The following is a 6,080-nucleotide window of genomic DNA, read 5'->3' on the forward strand; positions in this document are numbered from 1 at the left end:
GCTCTTCCATCAGGCTTGATACTTCTGAAGAAAAAAATGGAAAGATGTTGTTTTGAAGATCACAAGTGGAAGTCAACTCCGTGTATACATATTCTCTTCCTATTTCCAGTTTTCATTCTTCTTCATCCCTAAGCTTTTGATACAACAGTAGGCTACTTTGTGTTCATCAAGCTTTTGCTACTGAGGCTGCCATTTCTTCACCAATATTTTTCTCCTACCTGCTGAGATCACTCCTTTGAAACTGTGGGCATATAACTGGCCTTTTGGCAGGCTTGTGCTTTTTCCCTCTGTACTGTGTACAGTTTCTGCTGACTGAAAGAACAGGAAATTATACCTCTGTGAGACAGTGGCCATTTATACTGCAATGGCTCACAGCTCTCCTTTGCTCTTCATCACCCTAGCGCATATTTTATATATATACACAAACCTTCAATTTACTTCAATTTTTAAACTTATTATAAAAGAGGTATTAACACACACAAATCTCAGTCCCTCTCAATCATTTAATATGTAGTTTACTGTAGTAAAGGTATTAGCAGTCAAAAGAAAATCAGGCATTTTCCAACTGAAACTTGAAATAAGAAAAACATTTGCAGTACCTGCTCTGTGCAACATGAAGCCCTGGATCAGCAATGCACCCTACAATGAAAACTAGAATCCACAGAGCCATTTTTAAAGGATTTAAACCAATATAAAAGTTTGCCACATTTATACTCTAATTCTTGTTATCACAGCCAAGTAGCTGCTACACATTTCTGATGTCTACTATTTAAATAGTGATTAATGACATTTACTCTCCTTGGCAGCGTTTAATAATTGACTATGGTTACAGATCAGTGCTCTGCACTGTATGTTACAGGTGGCAATTCATTTGGATATGTTCAACAATTTCCTTAATCACAGTGGTGATAGCATAAAATATGAAGTACAAGTTATTCATTTAACTCAATTGGTTGTCAACATAAACAGTGAAACCTGCCTTAGATAATCATCCTAGGAATCGAAATATCGGTTACTTAATACAAGCTTGTCTTTTACTAGTTGTTTTAAAACTGTACTGCAAGCTTTACAATATCAGGAAGGCAAATGACAGGTAGTTAGCTGTGTTAGCCTAAAGTCAGGCAGAAGGCACCCCAGAGACTAACAGGTTCAGAGAGACATAAGCTTTTGTAGGTGACATCCTACTTCATCAGATGCTATGAAACCACTCACAGTAGGCAGGTGGCTGCCTATTGATAATGATCTTTGGTGTAGGTCTTATTAGAGCACACTCCAAGCACCGTAGAGGAGTAATTCCACTAAAGTTAATGAGATTACATCAACAAATGCTAGCTTGTGTGAGCATAAATCAGGTCCCGAGGTGCTCTAGATAGACTGAGATTTATAGATGTTTTATATAACATCTAGCACCTGGCTTGCAAATTGAATAATATTATTTGTGTGTTGTTCTTTAAATAATTATACCAAACAAGTAATTTAAGATAATTATCTTATTTAAGATCATTATCTTATTTAAGATAATTAGTGGCATAAAAATCAATACCAATACATCAATTATCAGTTTAGGTACCTCAAATGAATACATTTAAAGAAAAATTGGGAAAACAGCACTGTAATACCTGAAGGGTGGTTATATGGAGGATAGAAAGAGACTATTCTCTGTGGAAAAAGCACACAAGACATTCCAAAAAAGCAGCATGCAGTAGTTTTCTAAAAGTAACACCAATTTAGTACCAGCACAACAAGAACCACCTCTTTATAAGATTCATCAAGGTATAATTGGAATAAAAACAGGAAAGAAAAGACTGCAGCTAAATAAACAACAAAAATAACATTGCATAAACAAGACCTTGAGCAGATTACAGAGGTGGGTCATTTACATCAAGTTGCTTTCTAGGTTAGCATTACAGAGATTTTAGGCTTTATGAAACAATCTTCTCACTGATTGCAGAGCTTTGGCCTTGACAGTCTGCAGCTACAGAAACATGAAACTTTTTGTAATAACTAAAAATCTAAATCACTTTCTTATTCTAATCAGACCTTGATAAGTCTCATAAAGAGTTGGTGGAAACAGATGGGCTGGAGGAATTAACAAATTCAGATAGCTGTTTTCCACTAAGGTAACAGTGTGGACTCAATTCTGTGGACTCGCCGCACATAAAATATCCACACACAAAAAAGAGAAAATGCGCAGTGAAGTTGTTTTATGAGTTTTATGGTCATTCATTGATAGCTGCTTTACTCACAAGTTATGAAGCCACAAGTGAATTATGTAGATCATATCCAAAGAAGTATTAATAAAACCTTTATTAGCCTTCGTTAAACAAGGTGTATCCTATATAAGCCATATGTTGCAAAAGTTTAGGACCTGTTAAGAATTTTAAACAGCTTTAGGGAGTTTAAAGTTTCATCTGTAAAAATCTTACAATTCCCAAGTTCACTCCTAAAGTAGTTTTATTATGGAAATCAAGAGGCAGGGTTATGCATTTAAGCTACCACGATTCTCTCAAAGTGGCCAAAGGGATAAGAAACTTGGCTGAAGCGTTGTAAAACACTGCCAAAAAAAATTACTGAGGATGTTTTTACACATGAATAAAGTATCACACTTAAAAATAAACAAAACAAGCCTAGCAACTTTGAGCACTTGAAGAGCTCAATATCAGGTGGTGTCCCCCCATTGCGAATGTCTTTTCCAAAGAAATAAAAATCTTATACAGAGTTTTATCGGATTCAGTATGCCACAATTTGTAAGTGGCATAGGACTAAAAATTGCCCATAGAAAATATTTGTCAAGCAGGCTGATTTGAAAAACAGTGCCTGTTTAACCATGTTGCCAGGTTGAAATGTTTAAGTCCCCAGAGATGGATTAGTAGGCAGACTAGCTGAAATGGTCACGGGCATGTATGTGCTGTTTTGGACACAGTTCTGCAATTTAGCAAATCCAATATTCTCCATGTAGGATATATGGTGACACACTGGAAAATTTATCTGTGGAACCTATGAATTCTAGCTAACAGTATGAAATAGTCCTCATGAAAAGTTCAGCAAAACTAGCTGCTTCAGTGTCTACCCACTCAGGGGTGGCAGGTTTGGGTCACGTTCTTGCCAATATAAGGGATGATGCTTAACAGGCAGCTATCAAGACAGGAACTCAGGACAACAGATTACAGCCACGCTGCAGGTAAATCAATTTTACTACATTCGTCTGTAGCGGGTAGGATGGTGAAGCAATAGGACAAGTTTAAAAAAAGGTCGTGCTAGGGAAGACAAAGGTATTCTGTTACCCAAAGCTACGTGTTGTATAAGTGCTTGGGCTGGCTTCTATATTGGGGTAGGGGACCTAATGGAGCTGCAGGACCCACCATCAGAAAATGACTAAATCATAAGCTACCTACTTGTTGCCATATAGATTGACACCCCAGCACTTCCCACAGAAGCATGAGCCAGATAGAAAATAGGGGTGCATTGTGTTTAGAAAATTTACTAATCCACAAACTCCTACTTTTTCACTAAAAGGAATGAGGTATATAGAAGCAGTATAGAAAAACCTACCTGTATCTGTGTTTGCTTACAACTAACACGTGTCCTATGCACTTAAGAGCTGTAAACAAGCAGCTCACATCTTTGGCGAGACTCGGCAAGGGTGCGTTACAGATAAGAGAATCTGAGGAGCCAGGACTTCATCCCAGGGAAGTGAATTTGGTCTGTACATTCTAACCCTCAAGAAAGTGTTATTAGACAGAAGGCCTGTACTCAAGAAATGTTCAGTTCAGAGACTCCAAAACTGAAGGACAGTGCTTGCTCTCTCACCAGGCTGCAGTGGCTTATAATACACAAAATTCAGTGGCTGAATTCTCTGCTACTGTTGACCATCAAGTGCAGCATAGTTAATGTACAATAATCTGTATTTTCAGAAATATCCAGCATGTTTAATACATTAGGCCACTGCCCTCCGATATAGTCCAACAGATGCACCCAAGGCCAGAATTGGCTCTACAAAGATCAAAATCTGAACAGGTAAAAATCACCTGAGTAAACAGGATGATTTATTGTACCTTTAAACATAAGACAAATCAGCCAAGTGTGAGAAAAGAAAATCTGTACAAGCAGGAAACTGTTTTGAACTACTGTATTCCCTTTGCACTCAAAATGCTCAACCTGAGCAAACACTAAGGAGTTCACACATGAAACAGCAGCATGCAAGGGTTGGGAGGGTGGCGGGGGGGACCTGTGAAATTTAACAGAGTAAGACAGCTTTGAGACACAAAAAACTCATCCAGATTTTTTACTTATGTTTACTGGATAAAAAAAACTGTGATCTTGTACTAGAGTTTTTCAGAAAAGTATGCAAGTACTGTAGGTGCAAACCCTCCCCCACCCCCAGCAACTATATGTACAGTGCTTGTAAAATTTCAACAGGTGGCAATTCACAGCAAGGAATCTGTAGTGTCCAATTTTAAAAAAGCAGTCATATTGAGGCTGATTCCAGCTTAACTATACTGGACAAGATCCTCTTATCTCAATGACATTCCTGAAAAAAATACAAGATGCCCAAGAATGTGATCCACAAAAAATCACCTAAACTAGCCAGTGTGAAATGCTGGTGGAATAGATGTGACAGTCTTTTATACCCCTAAAACAGACCTACCTTTAGACTACAGGATTATCCCTTCACTGGGGACTGTCATCCATGTCCTCAGGATTGACTTAAGCACTTTAACTTCAAAACATTTTCCTGACAAAGAGTCAGAGACCATGGAAGATCACTTTGCTTCCGTCACTGGTTAGGCCATTAGGAAAAACTGCTTAGGGTATGGGGGGAAAAAAATAGTACAAACCCATTCTTGGCCAAGTTACTAAGCTGGGAGAGTCCTTCAGTTAAATCTCCTCCTTTCCGTCAATCAGAAAGAGGAATTATCCAGGTCGCTCTCAAACCTGGGCGAGTGCTCCAACTTCGGGGCTAATTAGGAAAGGGTGAGGTGAGAAGGGGGTGGGGACACCTCTTCCCCTGGCTGTCTTGTGCAATGACTGATACAGTAGACATCTCTGAGAAAACCTACTGTATTCTGCTCCAGAGATGAAATAAAAAGGTTTATTCCCAGTTTTGGAATCCAAATAGTTAAGTGTCAGTTAGGTGTCTAGCTGCTCAGCACTCAAGACTCAAACCTAAAGCAGAAATATAGGCACTCAGGGGCTTTTAAGAGCTTCCAGCATTAGGCAGGAACTGAACAGGGATTGACAATCTAAATTTTGGGAGATAAACATCTAAAATATTTTAGTTAGCTATCCTTAAAAGCATATACCTGCATCTTTAGATGCCAAAAATATTAAAATCTAGCAGTGACAGTATGCAGTGGGGAGCTGGCCAGAACCCAAATAGTTATAGAAGCAACCTGGCAAGGTTTCTTGAGTCAGACTGCCAAAGAAAAATATAGCAATAATACTGAAAGATTCGGTCTACAAATGAAGTTCCATGGAGGCAAGAGACTAGACAGGCACAACAGCATGTAACATGGGTACTGTATTGTGCTGGAGAACTGCAGTTACTATGCTCCCTTCTATGCGTTTTATCAGGCTTGTTCAACATGCGGCCCACCAAACCATTTTATCTGGCCTGCGGCGCCACCGCCGCAGAGCATAGAGCCACCGCCGTGGAGCACGGAGCCGCCGCCATGGAATGCGGGGCAGCAGTGTGGAGTGCAGAGCCGCTGCTGCCGCAGAACGCAGAGCCAGCGGTGGCGCGGAGCATGGGGCCGCGGCGAGGCGGGTAGGGCCGGCCCATGGGCCCCAGCCGGCAGCGAGGGGAGGGGAGCTGCTTACCCCCACGGGGCCCAGGGAAGCAGCCCTGCGCGGGAGGCCAAGCAGCAGCTGCTGGCACCACCTACCCGCGCCTGCCTTCTCACCCGCCTGCTTCAAGCCAGCCCCGCTGCCCTGCCCTGCCCCACAGCAAGGTGGCACCTGCTCCCCCGCCAGTCTCCCTCCCGGGCACTGCGGCTCTCCGGGCCCAGCCGCCCGCATGCGAGGCCCTGAGGGGGCCGCTTCTCATGTGCTGCTGGGGATGGGAGGAGCCTGGCAGTGTA

The 6,080-nt window shown here is 41.3% G+C and overlaps 1 protein-coding gene across 2 annotated transcripts in view; it reads right to left on the reverse strand.

Annotated features, from left to right (window-relative positions):
- The window catches only part of CUNH4orf33 (chromosome unknown C4orf33 homolog), a 54,833-nt gene that overhangs the window by 28,943 nt on the left and 19,810 nt on the right, over nucleotides 1-6,080 (reverse strand). The gene's annotated exons all lie outside the window — the stretch shown is intronic.

This window comes from Alligator sinensis, unplaced genomic scaffold (assembly GCF_000455745.1).
Source record: "Alligator sinensis unplaced genomic scaffold, ASM45574v1 scaffold150_1, whole genome shotgun sequence".
Taxonomy (NCBI): Eukaryota; Metazoa; Chordata; order Crocodylia; family Alligatoridae; genus Alligator; species Alligator sinensis.